At 49.2% G+C, this 25,197-nt stretch overlaps 1 long non-coding RNA gene across 2 annotated transcripts; it reads left to right on the top strand.

Annotated features, from left to right (window-relative positions):
- Nucleotides 1–1,212: 1,212 nt before the first annotated feature.
- LOC102150090 (uncharacterized) lies at nucleotides 1,213–6,829 on the top strand. Of its 2 annotated transcripts, XR_002804591.2 has the most exons (4): nucleotides 1,542–1,659; nucleotides 2,941–2,997; nucleotides 3,622–4,537; nucleotides 5,533–6,829. It is a non-coding gene; the product is annotated as an uncharacterized lncRNA (long non-coding RNA). The 2 variants fall into 2 exon arrangements; XR_289681.4 differs by lacking the exon at nucleotides 5,533–6,829 and having other exon boundaries at nucleotides 1,213–1,659; nucleotides 3,622–5,328.
- The last annotated feature ends 18,368 nt before the right edge of the window (nucleotides 6,830–25,197 follow it).

Below are 25,197 nucleotides of genomic sequence, written 5' to 3'. Positions count from 1 at the left end.
GCGAACTTAATCGCTGCACCACCGGGCCGGCCCTTGATTTCTTCATTTATAAAATGTGTGCCGTCCTCCTAGGATGGATGTGAGAATTAAATCTGAACCTGCGTGCAAAGGTCCTTCTTCTCAGCAGAAGCCTTCGGCAGTGGATGACTGTGCCTCACAGCCGTCAGGCAGGAAACAGGATTTGCCTTCCTTCCTCGGTCCCATCTGAGTTACTGTAATACTTGCCATGCCCTCAGCTTCCTCTGTGTCAGGGGAAACGACATGTAGTCAAGCAGAGCTAAGCCACTGCGGACCCTCCAAGTTTTCTGTAAACAGGCTCCCACAGCCTCTGTGTCCATCCAAGCATCATTGTCCACCAACCCATGCATTTTAATTTCTACTTTTATTCCAAAAGCAATCCACCTGGGCCAACCCAAGCCTAGGCCTTTCACAGGACACTGGGGACACAGATGCACTTGGGAGACCCACAGGCTGGTCACCATAGTCTAGTGGGAGGAGACAGACAAGTTGAGAGGGTGTGTGGCTAGATGTCAGCACCCACGGGTACCGTGCAAGCACTGAGCTAGTGACAGTCAGCTCTGCCAGCAAGGAAGGACTTGGAGGGTTTCTCCAAGGAGGTTTTGCCTGCTTTGGGTTTTGGAAAGTGACCTAGATCTTCCCAGGTGGTGGAATCCAGAGTCCCTGGGAGAGGGAATGGCGTAAACAAACCCTGGATGCACGCGGGTGGGTACGGGGGAGTCAGCAACAGCAATCAGCACAGCTGTTTCCCATCTGACGCCACATTCTTGCTCCTGAAGGCTCATGCTCTGCCAGAGCCAGCACCACAACTCACAGGGCTTATGAGAAAGCGGGGCTGGGAGGGACCCCTCAAAACCTGTGGGACTTTGTAACTAGAGCACCAACCCAAACCACAAGGGTCCTGATAAAAATTCCTACCCAGTTAGACCTCCACCAACCTTTGCACCTGATGTCACAGCCAGTCAGTGCTTTGCAAAAATTCCGTTTGTGTGAAAACCTGCCTCAGATTTGTTTCAAACTTCGAAGTGCTGGGAAACCCACGTTATACCAACAGCATTCTGCTAGAGGTATTTGAGTCAAAAACAGAAACAAACCCAGCAAAAGTCACAGCGTCCACGAAGCACCTGTTATATTCAGGCCCACCCTCAGAGGCGGGGCTGCAGTGGGGTTTAGGGTGGAGAAGGAGTGGCCGGAGATGAGCCCAGAGTGGAGAAGTGAAGGAGACCTGGCATGAGATGTGGTTGTGCTTGCACACAAGGCATCCACAAGACTGGCTGGACTTTTCTGCAAACAGAATGTTCTGCCTGGTGAACTCACAAGTCCCCAGGAAAAACATTGCTTGCAAACAAGAATGTTTTATCAGCTCCTCAAAAGGAGCAAGCCTGGGACCTTGGGAGTTTGAAACATTATGAAGGAACCTGTTATGAACAGATGTGTAGGGGAAAGGTCATTATTGTGGGACGCTTGCGCAGGTTTAGGTCGCTGACTCACTGCTTTGGCAAAAGGCCGGCTTTGTTTAGAAGCTATAATAATAAAGAGCCCGGCTAGCTCAGGGTATAGAAAGAGAAGACTACTGCACAGCAACTGGTGTTCGTGTATTCATTTCGTCGGCAACAAGAAGTAACTCAGCCCAGGCAGCCGGTGAGAGCCAACACCTGTGTGACCCCGGAGAGCCCGGCCGACCTGGACTTGGCCGTCCTCTGAGCTGGCCAGCAGAGGGGGGCTGCTGAGGCTGAGGGTGGAGCCCGGCCAACTTACTTGTGGATTTCAGTTCCTTTTTTGGTGTCCTTGGGTTCTAAAGGGAGGGTGTGGTTCTAACTCAGTAACACTAGTCCTCAGATGGGTGACTGGCATCTACAGAGGTGGTAAAAGCCAGACCTCGTTGGTCAGTGCTCCTGGGGCCTGGGGACGGGGTGGAGGGAACATGGCCTCCCTCTCACTTCATCCTCAAAATAACCCTTTGAAAATAGGATTATTGTCCCCATTTGACAAATGGAGAAACTGAGGCACAGGAAGTTTAGATAACTCGTCCAAGGGAGTAGAGCCTGGATTCAAACCTCGTCTGACTGCTCTTTCTGTGTCCCGATGCCCATGAAGGGGGGAGGGGGAGGTGGAAGAGGGAGGGTTCCCCAGGTTCTGCATGGGTTCCCGGACCCCCTGTGGCACAGCCAGGTGACCCCAGGAAGCAGTCACTGTGGGACCTGTGCTCTTCTCTAGGTGGCTTCAGAGGAAGCAGAGGAGGGGGAGGTAGGACATGGAAGGCCAGGGCCCTGGCCCTTTGTCCAAGTGACCCAGCACCACGGGAATGGGCTGGGGACATCATTATTGTGGTCTGGGTCAGAACTGCCCCCCGGAATGCCACCCTAGAGAAGGCCCGCAGGGTGCTGCTCCTAAGGCCTGACAGGAGAAGAAGATTTCTTTTGAAATAGAAGGAACTGAGCAGTTGTTTCACATGCCCTGTCTCTGTGCCAGGCCCTGTGGGGAAACCGAGGCACTGAGAGGGGAGTACCATGCCCAGGGTCCCATGACGGGAGACCCCGCAGGGAGATGGCAGGGCTTTGCGTCCCCTCTGCTTGGCCCTGTGCTCAGGACTGGGCGGTGATGGAAGGTGATGGCCCCATGCGCCCCGCATCAGAAAGGCGGCCCGGACGCAGGGCGTGAGGGGGCACGTTGCAGAACATCTGCAAGGCTGTGATCTTAAATAAAAACCCAACTGTAGACATGTGGGTGTAACTGCGGGAGTGTGAGCCTCGATCTCTGTGTTTGTAGAAGCAGAGACAAACCCAGAAGGACAAAGCTAGCCTGTTACCAGCTGTCACTAACTCTGTGGGTGGCGATTAGTTGGGGACAGGATAGAGTCCCATTTCACACCTTAGAAATCTTTGGATTATTAAAAATCACACTTTTTTCCTTAAATCCCAGAGTTGGAAAGCCTGGGGTTGGCCTCTACTCTGCCCAGCAAGAGCTGTGTGAGCCTGGGTAAGTCACTTCCCCTCTCTGGGCCTCAGTTTTTTCAGGTGATGAGTAAGGTTAGGTTCCCCTGTCCGGCTGACCCTGCAGGGTGGTGAGCATCCTGAGTGGCGGTGGGAGAAAGCGGCACCCAGCAGGCAGGGGGAGGTGGAGTGAGAGGAAGTGGGGATTGCAACCCAGGCACCCAAAGAGGCCAGACAGGAACTGGGTGGGGTGAACTGGAAACACAAACTGGCCTCTCCGATCCAGCCAAGACGGTCACTGAGGAGGAGTGAGGGCCACGTGTTGCCCAAGTCATGTTTAAAGAGATCTCAGAGTTAGAGACCACGAGACGTGAAATTTCCTGAAATTTAAATGTTAGCAAATAAATTAAATATTTAAATGATATATATGCAGACACACACACACACACACACACACACACACAGTGGCTGGTCAGATTTAGTGCACAAGCACCCAGCCAGCTCTCTCCTTTGGGGTTGGGGCTGCCAATTTATTGCACCAAAGGCTGCTGCCTTCACCTCCTTTCTTTTCAATGCCCACATAGCGTTCCCTGGGAAGAATGGACCCTAATTTACCTGCTATGCGCAAATGGGTTACTGTTACTGTTTCCTCAATTTTTTTATATGTCAGGGCTGACAACCAGCTCTCGGGACGACGGGCCTCTTGGGAAACTGCCCCACCCAGAACACTCACTGGGCTTGCCTTCCCTGCCTCCAGTGAGGACCAGACCCATACTGACACAGAAATGTCAGCTTTTCTTAATACAAGGAGGGTGTGAGTCAACCGTGGTAAACAGACAACAAAGAAGGTTCCTTTCCTCGCCACTCAGGTCGACACGTACATTCACCTACGTCAGCATTCTGGGGCCAATGGAAACCCACAGTGGCCTTCGCCCCAAGGCCCAGCTGTCTGACGGGCCTGCACCTCTCGCCCTGGAGACCACAAAGGCCGCGTGAGCAGCTTGTCAGGGGCGACCTATTAGTTCTCATGAGGAGCATGAAGCATTTGTTGGCTGTTGGGAAAGGCTTTCGGCGAGTGGGTGTCTCTTCTGATAGGATCCCCCATCATGACCTGCCAGTCCAACATTACGGACAGAGATCGTCTGTCGGGACTTGGCTTAGTCAGAGGAGTCAAGGAAGCCTTCCCTGGAGAAGCGGCATCTGAGCTCACATTTGAAGGTTGACCAAGGGTTGAGGAGCATGGGGAGGAAAGCCGGGGTGGATTATTCAAGGCGGAGGACCCATGTCTGCAAGGCCTGTGCCTCTGCGCGGGGGGAGTCTGGAGAAGACCTGAGGTCCAGAACCTGGAGGAAGGCCAGCATGGGTCAGAAAGGAAACCGACGGACTACAGTGTCAGCCACTCAAGCTTCCCATGCCAGCACTCATGCTGAGGCCTCTGGCAAGGGCTGCAGTGCAAGATTGGGACGTTGGGAGCACTGGACGTTGCCCAGCCTCTGCAGGGACGGTAGGTGGCACTGTCGGCACAGACATCGCTGCTGCTGGAGCCACGAAACTGAGGCTCCGGGGGACCTTGGAGGACAATGCCGGTAAAGCTGCTGCTTTTGACGTCAGCAGTAACTGGAGATGCACGAGCCAGAGCAGGGTGGGGCCGATGGCTGGCACCAGGAAGGAGCCAAGAAGGCAGGGGGGGAGCACACCGGAGACATTGCCCGGGGCTCCCAAAACTATGAGAAGAATCCAGTAGGTCCTGGAATCCAGCAGAGCAGGAGGGGTGGAGCCAGGGAAATGCTGCTCTGAGACTCTGCTTTGTCCATCACGTGGAGGGCCAGAGCAGCAGGGGACATCCAGCCTTACCATCCATGTCGAGAGCACGGGACCCCCACCCCCTAGCAGGACTGGCCTGTTCACTTGTGGAACAGAATGGGCCAGGGTGTTTGGGTCAGGTCCGGAAGTAAAAGGTGCAGAGCGTTCTGGCTCAGCCCCGCACATTGACCTAGAATCACCCTCCAGACAGGGACCCTCTGGGTCCTCCTCGTCCCCCTCTGTCTCCTGCCTCCCTCCCACTGTCCAGCCATCACTCTGGGTGGGAAAGTGGTTCTCAAAAGTGTTGTGTTGGGCCCGGCCCAGTGGCGCAGCAGTTAAGTTCACACGTTCTGCCTTGCTCACCTGGGGTTTGCTGGTTCATATCCCGGGTGTGGACCTACACACCACTTGTCAAGACACACTGTGGCGGGCATCCTACATATAAAGTAGAGGAAGATGGGCACGGATGTTAGCTCAGGCCAGTCTTCCTCAGCAAAAAGAGGAAGATTGACAGTGGATGTTAGCCCAGGGCTAATCTTCCTCAAAAAAAAAAAAAAGAAAGAAAGAAAGAAAGAAAGCATTGTGCTAATCAGTAAGGCTGTTGGCTACTTTTTTCTGGTTTCCCCCCATTCCAAACACACGCTAGGATTATTCTTCCTGTCCTCGTTATGGTTGGGAGGAATATGTAATCAGTCCTGACCAGAGCTTTGAATGGAACTGACGTGTCATTTCTAAGCCACAGCATTTGATACTGATATAAGACCTTTTCCTCTACCAGTGATGCTCCCGAAACTGGCTGCTCCCTTCTCCGGGCCCTGGGAGGGAAGACAACAGCAGACAACTGCACCTGACCCATGATGGATGTGTAGTGTGAGCAAGCAGTGAACTCTGTTGCTGTAAACCACTGAGATCTGGGTGCTGTTTGTTACTGCAGTGTAACCTAGACCATCCTGGCTCATCAAGCAAAGCCCCTGGAAATAATGGTACTATTTGCAGAGCACCATGAAAGGTGCATAGCTTTAATTTCTTATATAAACTAGAATTCTTGTTAGCAATAATGAGTATCACTTATGAGCGCTCACTATGACTCAGGCATCATACTAGTTTCTTTGGCAAATGTTTCCCCATCTATTCCAGCACGGCTGCGTGAATTCGTTATCACTGGCCTGTTGAGTATCTTTTGTCTTGTCACAGAGGTCAAGGGACAGAGGCTGAAGGAACCTGAAGGTCAAGACCATAGCTAGTAAGTGGTGGAAATGAGAGTCAAGCGCAGGGTGTCTTGCCCCCAAACCCTCGCTCTTGCCACCACTAAGCTGCTATTATGTATGAAACATGACTAGGCCTATCAAGGAAAAACCCCATGCATTTAAAAAAAAAGGAAATTCTCTCTTAACAGGAAAAACATTAACATCTGCCTTTTTACTCAATTGAAGTGAAAGATGACGTTGACGGGCTGAGCAAAGATGCCCGCTCTCTGTGTCACGGTTGACGAGAGATATTCTGTGTCTTCTCCTCGGATTGAGCTGTCTGCCAGACAAGCAGCAGCAGGCACAAAAGATGGAAGAAAAGTGTAAAGAGGATCATTTTTTCCTTTCCTTGAAATGTTTATGTGCAAGCTGGGAAATTGCCTGCATTATGCGTTTTTCCAATGGAACGGTCTGAGAGCTTTCCGCCCCAGGGATAACTTCAGGGGAGGAAGATCAGAGCACCTCCTTGCTCACGCAGTCTCGCCTGCCTCAGAGGCCCTTCCTCTCACCTCTGACCCGCTAACCCAGAGGGCTCAGCTCCACTGTGGCTGCATTGCAGGCCCTCCCTGTCCCGCCAGGCTGGGCTCCCTCCATCACCCCACGGGGACGTATGGAAGTGAAATGACTTAACCTCCATTTGAATCAGTCTTCCCACCTGTAAAATGGGAATAACGGTGGTGCCCATCTTACACAGTTGTGATGGAAATTAAATGAACTGGTACTTGTCGTGTGCTTAGCCCAAAGCCTGGCTGTGGTAAGAACTCAACTAAAAATTAATAGTATTGTATAATAATTAATAATAAACATTCACTGAACGGAACTGAAAAACCTGGAATAAGAAAATTCAAGTTTGCCAAATGTTCGAATCGGGGGGTGGTGGCCCACTGTAGAAGGAATCAGTCTGTCTTCCTGGAGGCTTCACACAGTTTTTCTCGAAATATCCAGCTTCCCCCAACTCTTCGAAATAGGAATGTTTGAAAACAACCAAGTAGAACTCATTGGTGATGCTGTGTCCTTTCGAACGTAGTCCACAGCCTCTCTCTGGGACAAAGGTGAGTTGATTCACTCGATTGATATTTGTTGAGCTCCTGCTGTACGCATGCCAGGCACCGGTCTAGGTGCCAGGGAAGCAGCTGTGAACAGAACAGACAACGCCCTGTCCGCAGGGCGGGTAAGGAGGTAGAAGAGGAAGCCCTTCTCCACCCCACCCCTGATTAGGAGGCTATAGCATGACACACGGACAAAGAGGGAGGGAAGCCAGGCAGCAGGTGGCGCCAGGAGAATCTGGACATGCCCTCTGCTTTAGCTTTGAAGAAATCGAATTGGTTATCTTCCTAGTTTGAGCAGGTGTGGGTCTGCTTGCAGGCAGGGGATGCACTTGATAAACCAGCTGGTCCTCTCGCCACCCCCACCCCACACACTCCCGCGTCCCCCTGCGCCGCCGCAGTCACAAAGGGGAACCGGGCCTGGCCTCCTAGTGGCTCCTACTGGAAGTGACGTCTTGCAGGAGCCAGCTTTGTTCTTGTCATCCCCCGGGGCCTGTCTGTGCCCGAGCCCAGTGACTGGTGGGGGAGCTGTAGTCTAGCTGCAGAGCCATGATTTCCTCCAAAAGCCGCTAATGGCCCATGACCTTGGCCTCATTAACTTGGCACTCTCCACCTGAGCCGCCTGGATCGGGGCCAGCCAGGGAAATTAGCTCAGACCCACAGGCCCCTGGGAGAGGTGTCAGGCAAAAATAGACCAGAGACAGCCAGAGAATCCTTGAGCAGGAGGGCCCGTGGAGGTCATAGGCTCCAGCATCGTCCTAGCTCTACAGATGGAGGCCGAGGCCAGGGAGGCAAAGGTGCCCAGCATGGTCATGCTGCAGTCGGCACAGAACTGGGGTGAGAATGAGGGTCACCTGACTCCCAAAGTCACGCTCATCCCTCACCTGTGCGTCCCATCAGGTGTGGTCAGGGAGGGAGGGACAATAGGAATTGCAGATACTGGAACAATTCTTCATAGGTCATTGTTCTGTTAAAAAAAAGAAAGCAAACAAGCATATAAAGAAGTAAAAACTGGCCTGCAACACAGAAAACTGCTGTGAAATTTTTAAATAGATTAAAAAAATGACACATCAGCGGACAGTGTCACCTGGTAGGTGAATGTGGGGACTCTGGAACTCCAAAGCCTGGGTTTGAATTCCAGCTCCACTCCTTACTTGCTGTGTATCTTTAAGTGCATTGCTTTACCTCTCTGTGCCTCGCCTCCTTCACCTGCAAAATAGGGATAACAGTGGAGCCTGCCTTGTCATGGTGGCGTGAGGGGGAGCTCATGCATGAAAAGCACCATGACCCAGGGCCGCCGCAGAACTGCACTGAATCAGGGTTGGTAGGGAATGTCAACTGCACAGAAAGAGTAAGAAGAAAAGCAAAGGTCTACTTGCCCGCCTGGGCCCTTGCTCCAAAGTGAATCTGTGTTAACAGCTCCCTGTGGACCCTTCCAGGAGGGAAGCCGTGCAGCCACCAGCACATATGTGTGTGCACCGTGTGTGCTGAGCAGTATCCTTGCAAACACAGCATTAAAGCATCCTTCTTCACCCAGGTTCTGCATTTTGTCCCATCCAATTAACAACATATCTGGACATCTTTTTTTTATCAGCTCGTTCAGATGCATTCCCTTATTTTAATGGCTACATAGTATTCTTGCGATGGATGGGCCATCACATATTTAACCAGACCCCGAGAGCAGATGGTCGCAGCACACGGGAGTGGTCCATGCAGCTGAGATGGATGGAGTTGTAGGAAATCAGGCCACAAAACAGGCTGTGGGAAAACTGACACTGATTATCAGCTCTGCAGCTTCACGCAAGTGATACATTTCATTCATGTGTTGAGTACCATCTGTTTGCCTCATTATCTGGAGGCCTTATAATAACTTGCTCGGGCAGATTACTATAAGAATCTCATTTACAGTGAAGCCCAAAGATGAAGTTAGTTCCCCCAGTCAGGCCACTAGTTGGCCTAGGAGTGCGGCCCAGAACCCACGTTCAGTGCCATGTGCAGTGGGAGGTCCGGGCTTCCTTCTGCAGGAAGTGATGAGCCCCTCCCAATGCTGCCTCCTCTGCTTGTTCCTTCTCCGTCATCAGATCCTGCCCCGTGCTCCCAGCTGTACTGCCCCAGGACCCAGGTGCTCTAACCAGTGTGGATGTGCTCAGACCCAGGGCAAGGTGGGCGGTCTTGTTGAGGCCGAGGCCCTGTGAGTCCAGGCAGTGCAGAGCTGGCGCAGGAGCAGGCAGGAGATGGCTGGGGTCTCTGCTCACTCTCCACTCATTGTCCAGCCTGACTCCTGGCCACCTTTGGAGAGCAGCTCAATCACCAACTATCTTGAGTGTCGATGGGGCCACTACGGGATCACCATGGTTACTGAAACCATTCTCCCTCCTGCATGGGTCTTCCATCCCTCACTAGGCCCTTCTCCCTCCCTGCAGCCTCACCTAAGGACCACCTCTGGCTCAGTCAAACCTACTGCTTTTTTGTGTCGTGGGAAGATGCCTACAGTAGCCTTTGCATCAGGACCACTTCTTACGAGTCATACCTCTCCTCCCATGGCTTCTTGCTGGAGTGCTGTGTCCCAGACTGCTCTGGGTCAGCTCTCAGCATAAGTCTGTCTCCCAACAGGTCTGCAAACAGGGGTGCATACCCAAAGAGAAAAAGGAAAATAGATCCCTACCTCACACCATAACAACATCAATTCTAGATGTAAATGTGGAAGGCAAAAGTTTAAGACCTTTAGAAGAAAAAATATAGAATAATACCTCTGTGACCTAAGGATAGGGAAGGGTCTCTTTTATTTTTTTTTTAAGATTGGCACCTGAGCTAACATCTGTTGCCAATCCTCTTTTTTTTTTTATTTTTTTTCCTTCTTCTTCTTCCCAAAGCCCCCCAGTACAAAGTTGTATATTCTGATTGTAGGTCCTTCTGGCTGTGCTATGTGGGATGCCACCTCAGCACAGCCTGATGAGCAGTGCCACATCCATGCCCAGGATCCAAACCAGCGAAACCCTGGGCTGCCGAAGTGGAGTGCACAAACTTAACCACTTGGCCACGGGGCCATCCCCAAAGGATTTCTTAAGACATAAAAAGCACAAATCATTCAAGAAAAAAGATTGATAAATTTGACTACATAAAAATTCATCAAAAGATGAATTTCACATCATAAAAGGAGGGGAAAAAACAAAAATTTCGTAAACTAGGTGAAGATATTTTCAACACATAAGTGACTTAGGATTAATATCTAGAATATAAAGGCATTTCTCAAGTCATTAAGAAAAAAACAAACATGGAGCCAGCCCAGTGGCATAATAGTTAAGTTTGCATGCTCTGTTTCGGTGGCCCGGGGTATGCAGGATTGGAACCCGGGCACAGACCTACACATCACTCATTGAGCCATGCTGTTGTGGCATCCCACACTCAAAATAGAGGAAGATTGGCAACACATGTTACCTCAGGGCCAATCTTCTTCACAAAAAAAAGAAGAAGAAAAGAAAAAGACAAACAACCTGATAGATGGACAAAAGGCAGGAACAGGCATTCAGAGACAATGGCCAATCAGTGTCATTAGAAAGTGGGAAACATTCATTAAAACCATGACACGACCCTGTTCTGCCCGGCCCTTGTCTCTCACAGCTGCCCTGGCTGCTGTCAGGGACTGAGAGACAGATTTACTGAAAAGGTTTCAGCTCTGAGCTGGCTTGCATTCTAGCTGGTCCACACCCCGTGCCCTTCCTGGAACGCTGAGATGAGCAGCTGCCCAATCCCTCGGCATTTATTCCATCCCTGCTCTTGGCGTCCAGACTCAGGTTTCCTGGCTTCCTAAACCAGCTCTTGTTTTTTTCCCCAAATTTTCGTTTGGAAAAACTCTCAAGCTTGAAGAAAATCTGAAAGAATAGTACAATAAATCCTTGTACACCTTTGCTCTACAATCACCGTAGGTTAACATTTTGCCACATTTTCTTTGTCATTCCTTATTACTAATTTTATTATTGCCATTAATATTTTTGCTGAACCATTTGAGAGTAAATCATAGGCATTTTGACCTTTTACTGCTAAACGCTTCCATTGTGCCTCCTAGGAAGACGGGCATTCTCTTGGGTAACTCCATTTCTATTATCAAATTCAGGAGATTTTACACTACATAATAATAGTATGGGGTTGCTTGATTTAGTAAATCAAAATATAGGACACCCAGTTAATTGTGGCTCTCAGATAAATGGCAAATAATTTTTTAGTATCAGTATGTCCCAAATATTTCATGGATTTGTGTTTTATCTGGCAACCCTATATTGTTGTCCAATGCACAGTCCATATTTGAGTCTTGCTGCTTGTCTGAATAATGTCATTCAGAGCAACTTTTTCTCCCATCCAGGACCACACATTGTGTTTAGTTGGTGTGTTGCTCCTGAGCCAGCTTTGGATACCTGGTATTGACCATCCTGCTTTTGCTGCCCCACCAGATCCATGTTTGTAGGATTATGGAGACCCAGCTACAGCTGTCTGAGAGAGTCCTGCCCGGGTGGGGTAACCGAGGACCATTGCATAACGAGGTCCAAGCATGGGGGGAATGGGGCCGGGTAAGGGCAGGGGGTTGGCACCATCAGCCTTTTGGGTAGGGTGATGCTGGCCATGGGTTTGTCTCCAAGACAGCACTGCCCACGGTCAGTGTGAGGTCCACCTTGCACATCTTGAGGCCTGCAAGCTGAGCAGCCCGCCCCCTAAGGAAGCCGGACCACCTAGTCTGTTCTCACTGGACAGAAGCTGCAAACATCAGTAAGCAAACTGCTTCCCAGCCCGAGCACTGAAGGGGAAACTGGTCACTGGCAGAGAGAACATGCCCCAAAGAGCAGACAGCAGTCGCCCCAGGTGAGTGACCATGGTCCTGCGGGTTTAGAGCCGCCCACCTCTGAACCGCCCTTGACAGGAGAGGAAAGAGCTGCCCTCTCCTGCAGGTCACGGACTCCCTCCAAGGCCAGCCTGTGCTTCTCACCAGCGGTGATGTGGCTGCAGGGGAGTGAGTGGGGCCATCTTCCAAGGCACCATTTGAGGGACAGCAGAGAAACTGTCCCTTCAAGTGAATGGACACCCCCTCTGAACCCACACGGCAGCCGGTTCCAGTGCAGTGTCAGGGAACAGAATCTCCTTGTGGAGTCTGTGTGTTTAACCAAGGCTGATACACCTCAGAACAAGGCCACCATCAGCATCTACGCACACACAGTAGGACACCCCTTCGCCCGACTGGCAGAAACCAAGTCTGACAATGCCCGGCGTCGGCCACAGCGTGGAGTGACGGGAATTTCCCCAGCTGGTGGTGGGAGTGTATGTTGGCACAACCAGTCTGCAAAGCAATTGGTATTACCTAGGAAAGCTAATGGGAGCATGCTTTCTGATGCATCCACCCCAGTCCTCAATACTCATCCTGGAGAACGCTTTCCTACGTACACAAGGAAACATGCAAAGGTGCTCGTACTGTAACTGTTCATAATAAAAATTAGAAACAACCCAAATAGTCATCAACCATCCAATGGATCGACAGATTAAAGGTTTACTCAGAAATAGGAAGTGCACAGCAAGGTAGGAAACTCATGGTAGCTACAGGCATCAGCGCATAGGAACCGAAAAACCAGAATATTGTGCCAGAACACAAAATTATAGAAGAATGTATTCGGCATGATTCCATTACATAAAGATCAAAGCAGGTAAAAGTGAACACATATTTAGGGATATACACGTAAGTAGCAAGACAGCAAAGAAAGACAAGGAGTAATCAGCATGCAGTTTGGAGTAACTGCCTCCGTTGGGGAGACAGGGACGCCATTATGGAGGGACACGCGGACGCTTAAAATACTGAAACGTTTTCTTTCTTAGACTAGTAGTGTGTGTATAAGAGTACATTGTATTATTCTTTAAACTATTTTTATATATTATATACACATTTTAGTGTGCTATATTTCTGGAAAGAAAGTTTAAAAAGAAAGTTCATGTTAGTAATCCTTATTAGGTGGAAACAATCTCCACGTTTCTGTCAACAGAAGCCCCCCCAAGGCCCACGCCCCATACAAACACGCAAACGCACACTCTCCAGGAGAGGAGATCATGGAAGGGACACTTGTAGCCTCCCACACTCCCTTACTCCCTCCTTCCCTTTCAGATCTGCCTGCTTGCCAATGGGAATCCTTCTAGTCAGTTCCGCCCCTCCCTGGGGCCAGGAATAGGGTGAGGGTTATTTGTCCGTCTCTGAACCAATCACTCCAGCTGGGGGCAGAGTGGGGAGAGGGGATGAAATGTGCAGATGGGCTAAGACCTGGGTCCATCGTGTCAACCCATTGTCTGCGGTCAGGGAAATTTCAAGCTCTGATGGGCCAGGCTCAGTTCGGGAGCCCAGCGTCAGGAATAGAGTGAGCTCACCTGAACCAAACAGAACGGAAGCAGGGGCCGAGAGATTCCCCACTGAAAATAGAGTTTCCTTTAGCAGAAGAAGAAATGGATGCTGGGCTGGAAAAAATAACAAGTATGCATGTGTGTTTACGAATGTCCTCCAGCGTCAGGTAACAGGAACCTCAGCTCAACTGGTTTAATCGATTATGGGATTTCTAGTCTCACAGAATGAGAAGTTGAGGCAGGGCAGCTCCAGGGTGGCTGATTCAGCCGGGCCATGACATCAGCGGGATTCTTCCTTTTTGCCCTACCATCCTTGCCATCTTCATTGTCAGCTAAGCCCCTGGTGGTCACAGGATAGCTGCAGATATTTCACCAGCTATCAGCCTCCTAGACAAATGGCCAGGGGCAGAAAAGGGGTTGCTCATCCTTGTGTCCCTCTCAAAGAACTAAGAAACCCACCCCAGAAGCACTGCCCACAGCAGACTCAGCTTCATTAGCAGAATTTCGTCACGTGTCCCGGTCACGTGTCCCTTCAAAGGCCAATCACTGGAAAGAGTGTTATCACGATTGGTTTAGATTGATCGGTTTTTATTCCCTGGGGCTGGAGTCAGGACCAGTTGTCTGAATCACAGCACCCTCACATAGAATCATGGCTTTCTGAACAAAATTGGGGTTCTGTTAGGGGGAAGGCAGTTGGCGACTGGATTAGCTCAAAATGAAGCTTTGGGATTTCTTTTTCTTTAATGTGTCTCAGCCCAAATTTGCAGCAGAGTGGATACCAAGTTCAGCATGGTTGTGCTTCTCGCATAGATAATCGTGTATCACTTATCTATTGCTGCATAACAAACCACCCCAAAACTTAGCGGCTTAAAACAACAACGATTTATACATTCTCATGATTATATGGACAAGAATGGAGCAGAGCTCAGCCAGGCTGGCTTAAGCAGCTGCATTCAGCTGGAGACGGGGCTGGGCTGGCCTGAAAGGTCTAAGAGGGCATCTCTGAACACGTCTGAGACGTTGACGCTGGTTGCTACTGGGGGGTCCAGCTTCCTCTCTATACGACCTCCCTCCCCACGTGGTGTCTCATCCTCCATGGCTCTCTCTCCATTCTCTGTGTGGCCTCTCTCTCCGTTAGGAGAGCCCGGAATTCCTTACTGCAGGGCAGCTGGGTTCCAAGTAGACAAAAATGGAAACAACCAGGCACCTTAAGAGCTAGACCTGGAGCTGGCTGGCTCGCTGACACTTCCACTGCATGTGATTGGTCAAATCAAGTCACATGACTAGACCCAGAAATAGACTCCGCCTTTTGATGGGAGGAGCTACATGCACCTCAGGGAGGGGGCAAATGGATGGTGGGCTCTTTGGAGATTCAACCACGCCTTCCTTCCCAGACATGCCAGGAGGCAGAAGGCAAGGAGGGACAACAGAATAGAGACCCAAGGGCCACAAGGTCTCTTTCTTCCCATCACGTGGGAAACCTAGATGTGCACTGAGGTCTTGCTCCTGCAAGTAGCCTTGTCCTTCCTCTTAGAAATGAGCACAGATACCTGCGTATTCTTGGAGCATCTGTGGAAGACACAAGAAACTGACAAGGCGCTGCCTCTGGGAAGGGAAACTGGGGGGCTAAGGAGCAAGGCTGGGGGCGAGATTTATTTTTCATTTTATATGCTTTGGAATTTTGTATCATGACTTTCATTACTTGGTCAAAAATATATATTTTGTAATTGACCTAACCAAGGTCACTCAGTAGCAAGAGGCAAAGAAAGGACTCAAACCAGATCTGCAGTCGTGAGCCTGAGCTCATTTCCCAAGGTACATTATGTAAATCCGCTGTTTTAACCTAAATCGATCCACTTGGGCCCTTCTGGGACATAACCGAGGCAGCTGAAGTCCGAGGGGAGACCCAGACGCCTGCATCTGCAGCGCGGAAGTGACGGTCTCAGGGCCTGCTGGGCTTCGAGCTGTTTTCAAAAGGCAGCAAAATCTCTAAGATGAGAGCATGGTGAGACTCCTCAGAGAGACTCCCTGAGCAGGTGGGATGGACACAATCCCTGGGGCACAGCCATCTGGGTCCTCATAAACTGTAGCTGTGACCCTGGAGAGGTCACCAGCCTCTCTGCGTCTCGATTCCTTCATCGGAAAAATGGAGAAGATAGTATTCCCTATCCTGTGGGTCGGCATTGTCGTGAGTCTAGCGGAGTCCCTGGGGGTGAGGTGTCAGATAGCAGGAAGCTCTTGAGATCTCCTGCCAGCTTGCTGAGGGATGGTGGCAGGTGGCTGGCTCTCTCTGTTCGATGGCAGAACACAGTGGTGAGATCAGCTCTCAGTGGGGACGCTTGGGCAGGACTCTCGAGCATGGTGGGGTCGCGTGACCTCGAGGAGTCCTTTCTCTCTTCGTCACCTGTGAAGTGAGTGGGCCTTGCAGGGCACTCTCCCAACCCCAGCGCTCCAGGACTCAGGGCCCTTCTGACTGAGTGTTCACATGTGAGCCCTTCTTCTGTACAGAGTGCTGTCCTCACCAGCAGGCTCAGTGGGAGGAGAGGCCATGGCCCCAGAGGAGGGCAGGCCCCGGGGATGGCTCCAGAGCTGGGCGGGGGCGTCCTCCGCCCCTCCTCCGTCTTCTCCGCCCTTCCCTCTGTAGACTGTGCAATCCTTGTCTGCCTCCTCTGCGTCTGTTTCAGGAATGTTGTAACCGGAGATTCTTAACGCTGAACCTGGCTCCGAAAACACAGCCCTAAGCAGAAAAACTCCGGGCCAAAGCAATTTCCCAACCTGGCAGGAAGCGGCCTGTCTGGGCAGAGATGAGAGGGCAGCTTGGACCCGCAGAAGGGTCCACAGGCTCTCCAACACAGGTGGGGCCAGGACCCCAACCCCCCTCCCTCCAGGCCCGTCCTACCTCATCGCCCTTCCGACCTTTCCTCTGGCTCCCGGCCACTGTGGGGAGGGGCGCTTCTGTTCCCTTAACCCGTCCCTCCCCCTGAGGACCTCAGCCCTCCTCTCTGCACGGCCACCTTCCCAGGCTCCCAGGCCACCCTTTCCTCCCACGCTCCTGCTTTTGCCCTGAGTCATGACCAGCTGCCCTGTCCTTAGGGTACGGCTTCTCCTCTCAACAACCCTGCGAGGTGACTATTATTACATTTCCCATTTTACAACACGGGGAACCAAGACGTAAAAAAAGTCAAATCACTTGCAGGGGGGTCACATAGCCAGGAGGCCGTGGAGGCGTGATTCCAGCCCCGGGCAGACGCGGAAGTCTCTGTCCCATGGCGCAGCACCAGCTCCTTGTGCCCCGCACGCCCGGGGAGCCCCTGTTTCACACCTGTGGCCAGAACAGAAGCCTGAGATGCAGGCATGGCTCGCTAATCGATGGTGCAGTCCTCGAGACTGAGGACCAGGCGTATTCATCTTCTCCTCCCCAGGGCCAGGCAAGGACTGGACACTCAGAAAACACTAGCTGAAGGAAACTTCCGGTGTGATCAGAAGCAACATGTGGCAAGGAAGCTGCTTGGCCCCCCGGGGCCATCCGGTACAGGGTCCTTGCCCCACAGCCAGGACGGGAACTCAGGCCCAGGAGCACTCTGGGTGCGGGCCTTCTGGCTCCAGCGGGCTGCAGGTCACTGTTTGTTTTTCCAGCAGCATCTCTGTGAAAACACAAGCCTCCTGCAGTGTGTTTAGAGATGTCAAGATGGATCCCTGCCTTGGTCCCCACCACGCAGTCTCCTCCTCCCCTCCTGCCTCCGCTAACCGCCAGGTAATTGGAAAAAAGGTGTAGACCATCTTAAAATATCTGATGAGGGGCTGGCCTGGTGGCACAGTGGTTAAGTTCGCATGTTCTGCTTCAGCTGCCCGGGGTTCGCCAGTTTGGATCCCGGGTGCAGACATGGTACCGCTTGGCAAGCCATGCTGTGGGAGGCATCCCACATATGAAGTAGAGGAAGGTGGGCACGGATGTTAGCTCAGGGCCAGTCTTCCTCAGCAAAAAGAGGAGGACTGGCAGCAGATGTTAGCTCAGGGCTAATCTTCCTAAAAAAAAAAAAAAAAAAAAACACTGATGAAATGGAGTGGAAGTCACTCCTGCGTCATGGAAAATAAAGGTTCTCCAAAAATCATCTCCTGGTTTCCTGTTCCTCCCCTTGTCCCCTCCTCACCCTCTGGTCTCGGTCCCAAACTTGGAGAGGGGTGGGCAGTGGCATGGGCAGGAGTGACTTGATTTGAATGGGTGGAGGAGGAAATCCTTCCTCTTGGAAACTTATCCAAAAATGCTATTAGTCTTTTTCCGGAAGACGAAGAGTGGGTGTATTAATAGAAACGGCATGTCTTTTAACAGCAGAGAATAGGCTGACAAACATCACTTAAGCACAGACTGGCATTTTGCACCTGCATTCAGCACCTTGTGCTCCACTTAGTCATGCCTGGAGTCAGGTAGCTCTAGTGTTCAAGTGCCTACTCTGCCATTTCTTGGCTGTGTGACCTTGAACAAGACACTTAACCTCTCTGAGCATCAGACTCGTCATCTGTAAAATGTCAAGAGCAGTGATTCCCTTCAATCCTCTCCAGGTATTGCTGTCAGGATCAGGTGAGATGTGAAATGAGCCTGCAGACATGCTTCATAAACGCTACAACTATGTAGGTGTCCCACTTCACATATTACCACTCTGTTGTGTAGCCCACCTTCCAGACTAATTTTCACTTGTTGTCTCCTGTTAGCTCCAATCCTAATTCTCCAGCTCTGCTCTGTTGTGCTCCCCGCCCCCTGCCCCCGTCCTCTGAATATACCCTGGTTGTTTTTTCTTCTCTGGGCCTTTACTGGTTGACAAGGGGTGAGGCATAGCCACGTCTCAGAAATTCGTCACCGTCAAGCAGAGAGCAAGGATGCTGGAGTTAGAATCCCAGCTCCACCCATCAACTGCTGCGAGTCCCTGAGCAAGGCACTCCCCTCTTGGCCTTAGTTTCCCCATCTGAAAAACAGGACAAATAGTAGTTCTTGTCCTATAGGACAGCTTCGAGAAGGGACTTCATTAATCCACACCAAGGGCTTAGAACCCTGCCTGGCCCATGGTGAGTTCTTGAGAAGCCCTTCCCCTCCTTGGCTCCTGGCTTTGATTCTGTCGGTCAGGAGGTGAGTATAGAAGAACATCCAGAAAAGCAGAGAGATGGATGTGCGATAGAATGGAGAAGGCGCTGAGGGATGGGGAGGGGCCGATGGAGCTGGAGAGGGAGGGTAAGGGGAGGAGAGGAGAAAAGCCAGCAGACTGGGTTTTGAGAAGGTGTTCAGAGTGATTTGGATGGGGAAGGAGAGGCTGGGAGCAGCGGGAGGCTACACGGTGTGAAGTGAGAGTGAGACTGATTTTGTTAGAGCTCAGTGAATATTTACTGATCACAGACAAGGTGCGGTCCTTGTTGAAAGTCCATAACCTAGGCGGAAACGTAAAGCATTCACGTGGAGAGCGAAGCCGCGATACAAGAGGGAAATGGTTTGCGGCAGCACTACACGCATCTCTCAAGCTTGTTGGTGATGGAATGTCAATGGACAATACAGGAAACAAAAAGGGAGCATTCGGAGGAGGGCAAGACCTCTGGGGACCCGGCACTAGCCACCCGCACATGGAGATTCGAGCAGAGCAGAGTCCCGGGGACGGTTAGGACTCAGCTCCCTGCTTTTCGCACCACAAACCCTGCTCTTGGCTTCACTTCTCATTTTGCTTGAAAGTGACTCTGGGTCTGGGCTCTGGCATGTTTCTAAGTGTCTTTATTTTCCCCTCTCTTAGAACTGATTTTTAGCTGGCAAAGGATTCTAAATTCTGAATACCTCCCCACAGAACTTGGAAGGGCTTGTTCCACGGTCTTTTAGAATTCAGTGTCACTGATACAACTTCTGGCCATATCAAAACTCAATTCTTGTAAGTAAACTTTGTCTTTAAGAGCTTTTTAGGATTTTCTCTCTCCCCTGGTGTTTGCAGATATCACCAGAATGAGTTGTTCTTCATTCATAGCCCCTTCAATCTGAAGATTTGTGGGGTCTTTTTTTCAATCTGGGGAGATTTTCTTCTATTATTTCTGGGATTATTTCTTCCTTTGAATTATTTCTGTTCTTCAAGACAGGACTGGAATCTCTGCATCTATCATCCACATCACTTAACTTTTCTGTCGTAGTCTCCATATCCTGCTAATTCTTTATCCATCTGTGCTCTTTATGTTATCCAGTCCAACTACTCACTTGCTTTTCCACAACTGCCTATTACTCAGGCTTAGTTTGGGTTCTCTAATAAGCAAACCCTTAGAAATGATTTGAGGTCAAGTGGCTTATTTGGGAGATGATACCAGGAACCACCTGTAGGGGAGTGGGGAACTGAGATGGGGGAGGGAAGGCAGCCAGTGAAGGGGGCGCTATGGAAGGAGTTACCACACGTGTCACAGTGGGCACCCTGGAAGCCAGGGTCACACACATGTCTGAGTCAGTCCACCCAAGGGATGAGGGAACTGCAGTGTTTATACCAACTCTCATTGGTCATTGGTTGAGGGTTGCTTCTAGCACAGGGAGAGTTCATTCCTTAGCACTTCGAGCATGCCACACAGTTGGCAAAGAGGACTTTGGAGGCCAGAAGGGAAAAAAAAAAAAAAAAACAAATCTCAGGCAAAGAAATGCAGGTGCTGGCAGTTGGGGTCAGTTCACTGTGAACCAAGGTGGGAAAGGTGAGGGGACAGGGGCAGGGCATCTTCTACGTCTTGTTTCATGGGTATAGTATTCGTCTCATATTCCTCTGAGGACATTGACCACCTCTATTAAATTTCCCTCTATTTCCTTAAATGCTGGTCCATCTTCTTTAGAATTTGGTGCTTCTCTTTAATCGTTTTCTTTTATTGACTTGAGTGAAATTTGTTGCATGACTGGGGCCAATGGTAGAGAAGAGAAAAAAAATACAAATGTGTTCTAGAAGCTGTCTTTTGGGAGTCAGGGACCTCAGGTTCCTCCTGGGTTCTGCCAGTGCCTGGGGTGCTGCCCCGTCTCTTGCTTTCCCCCCCCTAAGTCCTAGACACATCGCTCTGGTCTGGGCCAAGCACCTTTGCTGCCTGCTGCTTGGCAACGTGGGCAAAGGAAAGGGTTGATCTGCCCGCTGCTCTAGATGCTGGTACTCAACCACTCTGACCATGACCCTAAGACCTCATCTTGCTCCTCAGATCCATTGCCTCTGGTTTGGAAAACTCCCAGAAAAACTTCCACTCTTCACAGTCTTCCCCTTCTGCACATGGTTAGACCTGTGGTTCCTCCAACACATCGATTCTACATGCTCTCTGTCCTTCTGAGATTCCTCAACATTAGCGGTCCGCTAATGGCATCCAGCCCTGTTATGAGTCTACTATTTTTAAATATTTCTTTTCTGTCATTGCCAGAGATTGAGAATGAAAGCAGTAGTACAGCCTGTGCTCAGTCTGCCATCTTGATCCAACGCCCTAGAAAGATAATTTAAGGAGGGATTGCTGATTGTTACAAAATTAACTCACCCCCACCACCACTGCCCGGCCATGACATTTTATCAGGAGCCCACAGTAAGGATTTGGATAGCAGACTAGTTTTCCCTTTTAAGTGACACTTGATGAGATGCACTGGAGCGGGTTGTATTTTCCAACCATGGCTGCAACAATATCTGCCATCTCATACCCTCTGTGTAACTTTGACACTCTTCCCATTGAGTGGTAAGATCAGCGGCTTCTCCTCTTGAACTGGGGCAGACATTTGTGACTGCCTCAAGGAGAGCTCACCATGTAACTTCTGAGGCTGGATTATAAAAACGCCATGCACTTCCCCTTACTCTCTTAGGACCCTGACTCCTGAAACCCAGCCACCACGCTCTGAGGAAGCCTAAATTCACCCTTATGAAGAGACACGTGGAGAGGCCACGTGCAGCCCGGTTGACATGCCAGCTGACAGGCAGCATCAGCTGCCATACATGTGAGTCAAGACGTATCCAGATGGCTCCAGACCTCACCTGCCGAGTCACTCCCAGCTTTTGAGTCTTCCCAGATGAGACCCCAAACATTGTAGGACAGAGACAAGCTGTCCCTGCTGTGTCCTGTCCAAATTCCTGACCCACAGAATCCATGAACATAATAAAATGGTTGCTTCCCACTTCTAAATCTCAAGATAACACAACCCAAAATAGTAACTGGAACATGAGCCACAGATGGTTCAGCTTCAAGAAGACCATTCATATATTGTTCTCCCTCCCTGGAATGTTCTTTATTTTCTTCTTTACCTGGAAAATTCTTCCTCATTTTTCAAGAATTAGCCCAAGCCCCATCTCCATAAAGCCTTCCTGGACCCGTCCAGCCCATGGGGATTTCATCCTCCCTTGGAGTCTGGTGAACATCTTTCTAGTTCTCTAGAGAGAGATAGCATGGTATACTGGAAATAGGTGTGGAAATCTAGTTTTGCCATCAGAAATACCTGGGACCTAATCCAAGCTCTATCGCTTACCAGTGCTAGGATCTTGGGCAAGTTACTTCATCAGCAGAATTGTTGGGAAGATTAAATGAGATACTGGATGTTACCACCCCTCAACAATCCCAGATTGTCAACAATCATGGGCGGTCAACATATATTTATTGAATGTTGTTGTAAATATCTGGTGCTGTGTAACACTCCACCCTCAAACTTAGCAGCTTGAAATAACAAGAAGCATTTATTTTATTCTTGTCACGTCCGTTTGGGCAAAGCTCACCAGGACTGCCCATCTCTGCTCCATGTGGTGTCAGCTGGAGTGACTTGCCTGGGGCTGGAGGAATCCACTTGCAAGATGGTTTACTTACATGGCTGGCAAGATGATGTAGGCTCTTGGCTGGGGCTGTCTGCAAGGGGCCCCAGTTCCTCTACATGTGAATGTCTCGTTAGGATTACTTGGGTTCCCTTGTGGCATGGAAGCTGAGTCTTAAGAGTGAGTATTTCAAGAAACCAAAAATGAAAACTGATGATCTCTTAAGACTTGGGCCAAGAAACCAGCAAAGTGTCACTTCAACTGTATTTTATTGGTCAAAGCAGTCAAAAGACCCACCCAATCCAAGAGGAAGGAACATAGACCCCACCTCTCAATAGAAGGAGTATAAAAGAAACCGTGGCCGTGTTACATACGCCACAAACATCTCTTAGGTTTCAGGTACTCTCCTATGCTCTGTAAATACAGTGTATACAAGACAGATACAGTGCCCACTCCCACAGAACTTATACGCCATATTATTATTTGTTTTATATGCACATGCATCTTGTGTCTCCAACTAGCCTGAAAATACCTTCCAGAAGAAAGCTTTGGCTTCTTTATCTTTCTATCCTTGACACTTGACACACTGACTGGCACGTAGTTAATGAACGAGAAGTCTTGCTGAATTCAATTACACTCTGTGGGACAAGATCGTGAGAAAGCACTTTGTAAACTGCAAATCACAATTTAAATATAAAGTCTATAGTTATTCATTTAAACTTTTAAAGATTACTTACTCTGTACCAGCCACCAGCCTAGGCCTTGTTAACACAGAGATAATAAGTCAGTAGTCCTGTCTTCGAGCCACTTGTGAAGTAGATATTACTATTACCTATTTCCTTGAGAGTCAGAGAATATTACTCATAGGAAATTAGTTGAGTGACAGCTAAGGGGCTTAATGTGTTTAAAATGTATAGCCTGAGAGGTACTTCCAGAATGGCAGAGTAAGGACCTCTGAAAATCTGCTTTTCCATAAATACAATGAGAGCACTGGCAAAAAAAAAAAAAAGTCAAAAATCAACATTTTTAGAACTCTGGAAGTTGATCAGAGGCTTGTAACAATTTGATATGTGTTTATTCAAGAAAAACAGCTGAATCTCAGTAAGAACAATGAACTCTGTGCTGTTTTAACTTGTCCTATTCCTGTCTACCCCCTCCCACATCCCCGCTCCATGATAGCCTTGAAAACTAGCAGCTCATAACCACAGCAGGTGTGGAAAACAGCAGCTTAGCAGCCACTGCAGGGGGCAGAATGGGTATAAAGCTACCCAGAGAGCTGTCAGTCAGTCTAACTGGCAGCTCCAAGGAAAAGCTCTATTCCGAGAGTTTGTCTTTATGTGACCCAACTTAGAGCTCACTCAGTGAGAAAGGCTCTGTGCCATGGGAGATGGTCGTTGGAACAATCAGTGGCAATTGTTTAACATCACAGCTGCCTGGGTGGTGAGACTAGTTGGAGTAAACAAGATGTAGTCAAAAAACTTGAAAGGAAAATACGGAGAATGAGATATTTACAGGAGGTTTTGAAAAGCTCTGACATAATCTTGGGAATCTAGAAGGCCGTGGGCATGTGCAGAACTGTATGCATATGCAGAAAAGACCTGAGAAGGCCCTCCTATTGGCTGGCTGGCTTACCAAACAGAAAGTGAATGCTAAGGCAGAGTTGTGAGCTACCTGCTGGAGCATCGAGGGCACGCCCAACAGACACAGCAGAGATCCCTTCAACCAAGGGTGGGAGACTTGCTGGTTTAAAGCATTTAAGGAAATCTCTATCTAATCATTAGCTGATCATTCCTTGCTGCTGGGTTAACTACCCAGCAGAAACTTGAGTGGCTGCATATAACAAAAAATACAGTCTTTACAGAATTCATCCAGCAAAGTCACTAAATAAATAAACAGCAACAACTGCAATAAAAACAATGACAACAACACACAGTAACAACAACAAACCTTAAGGAGGGAAAGGGAATCTGATTTCCAGAACTGCCACATTATATTATATTAAATGTCCAGTTTTCAACAACAAAAACATTATGAGGCTTGCAAACAAACAAAACAACAAATAGGAAAGGATAGCTCATATACAGGGAAAAAAAGCCTTCAATAGAAACTGTCCATGAGGAAACCCAGATGTTGGAATTACTGTCAGTTTTAAATCAGCTATTATAACTGTCTTCAAAGAACTAAAGGAAACCGTGTCCAATGATTAAAGGGAAATACGAGAATGACATCGCACCCATAGAGAATATCAACTGAGGAGATAGAAATTATATTTTTAAAAGAACCAAATAGAAATTATGGAGTTGGAAAGGACAATAACTGAAATGAAAAATTCGCTAGAGAGGCTCAGCAGTAGATTTGAGAAGGTAGGAGAAATTAAGAGCATGAGTAAAATGACTACACAGGTAACTATAAGGGACAGTATATGTACTTTTAAAAAAAATATTTTATTGGGACACATTCGTTTATAATATTGTGTAAATTTCAGGTGTACATCATTATATTTTGGCTTTTGTACAGGCTGCATCGTGCTCACCTCCAAAAGTCTTGTTACCATCCGTCACCATACACCTGTGCCCCTTTACCCCTTTTGCCCTCCCCCTTCCCCTCTGATAACCACCCATCTGTTCTCCTTATCTATGTGTTGGTTTGTTTATCTTCCACATATGAGTGAAATCGTATGGTATTTGTCTTTCTCTGTCTGACTTATTTCGTTTAGCATAATACCCTCAAGGTCCATGCATGTTGTCACAAATGGAACAATTTTGTCTTTTTTATGGTTGAGTATTATTCCATTGTGTGTATATGCCACATCTTCTTTATCCATTCATCTGTTGATGGGCACTTGAGTTGCTTCCAAGTCTTAGCTATTGTGAATAACGCTGCAATGAACATAGGGGTGCATATGTCTTTTCAAATTAGTGTTTTCATGTTGTTTGGATAAATACCCAGAAATGGAATAGCTGGATCATACAGTATTTCTATTTTTAATTTTTTGAGAAATCTCCATACTGTTTTCCGTAGTGGC

This window comes from Equus caballus, chromosome 28, assembly GCF_041296265.1.
Source record: "Equus caballus isolate H_3958 breed thoroughbred chromosome 28, TB-T2T, whole genome shotgun sequence".
Taxonomy (NCBI): domain Eukaryota; kingdom Metazoa; phylum Chordata; class Mammalia; order Perissodactyla; family Equidae; genus Equus; species Equus caballus.
This window is presented reverse-complemented; position numbering and strand designations above follow the sequence as displayed.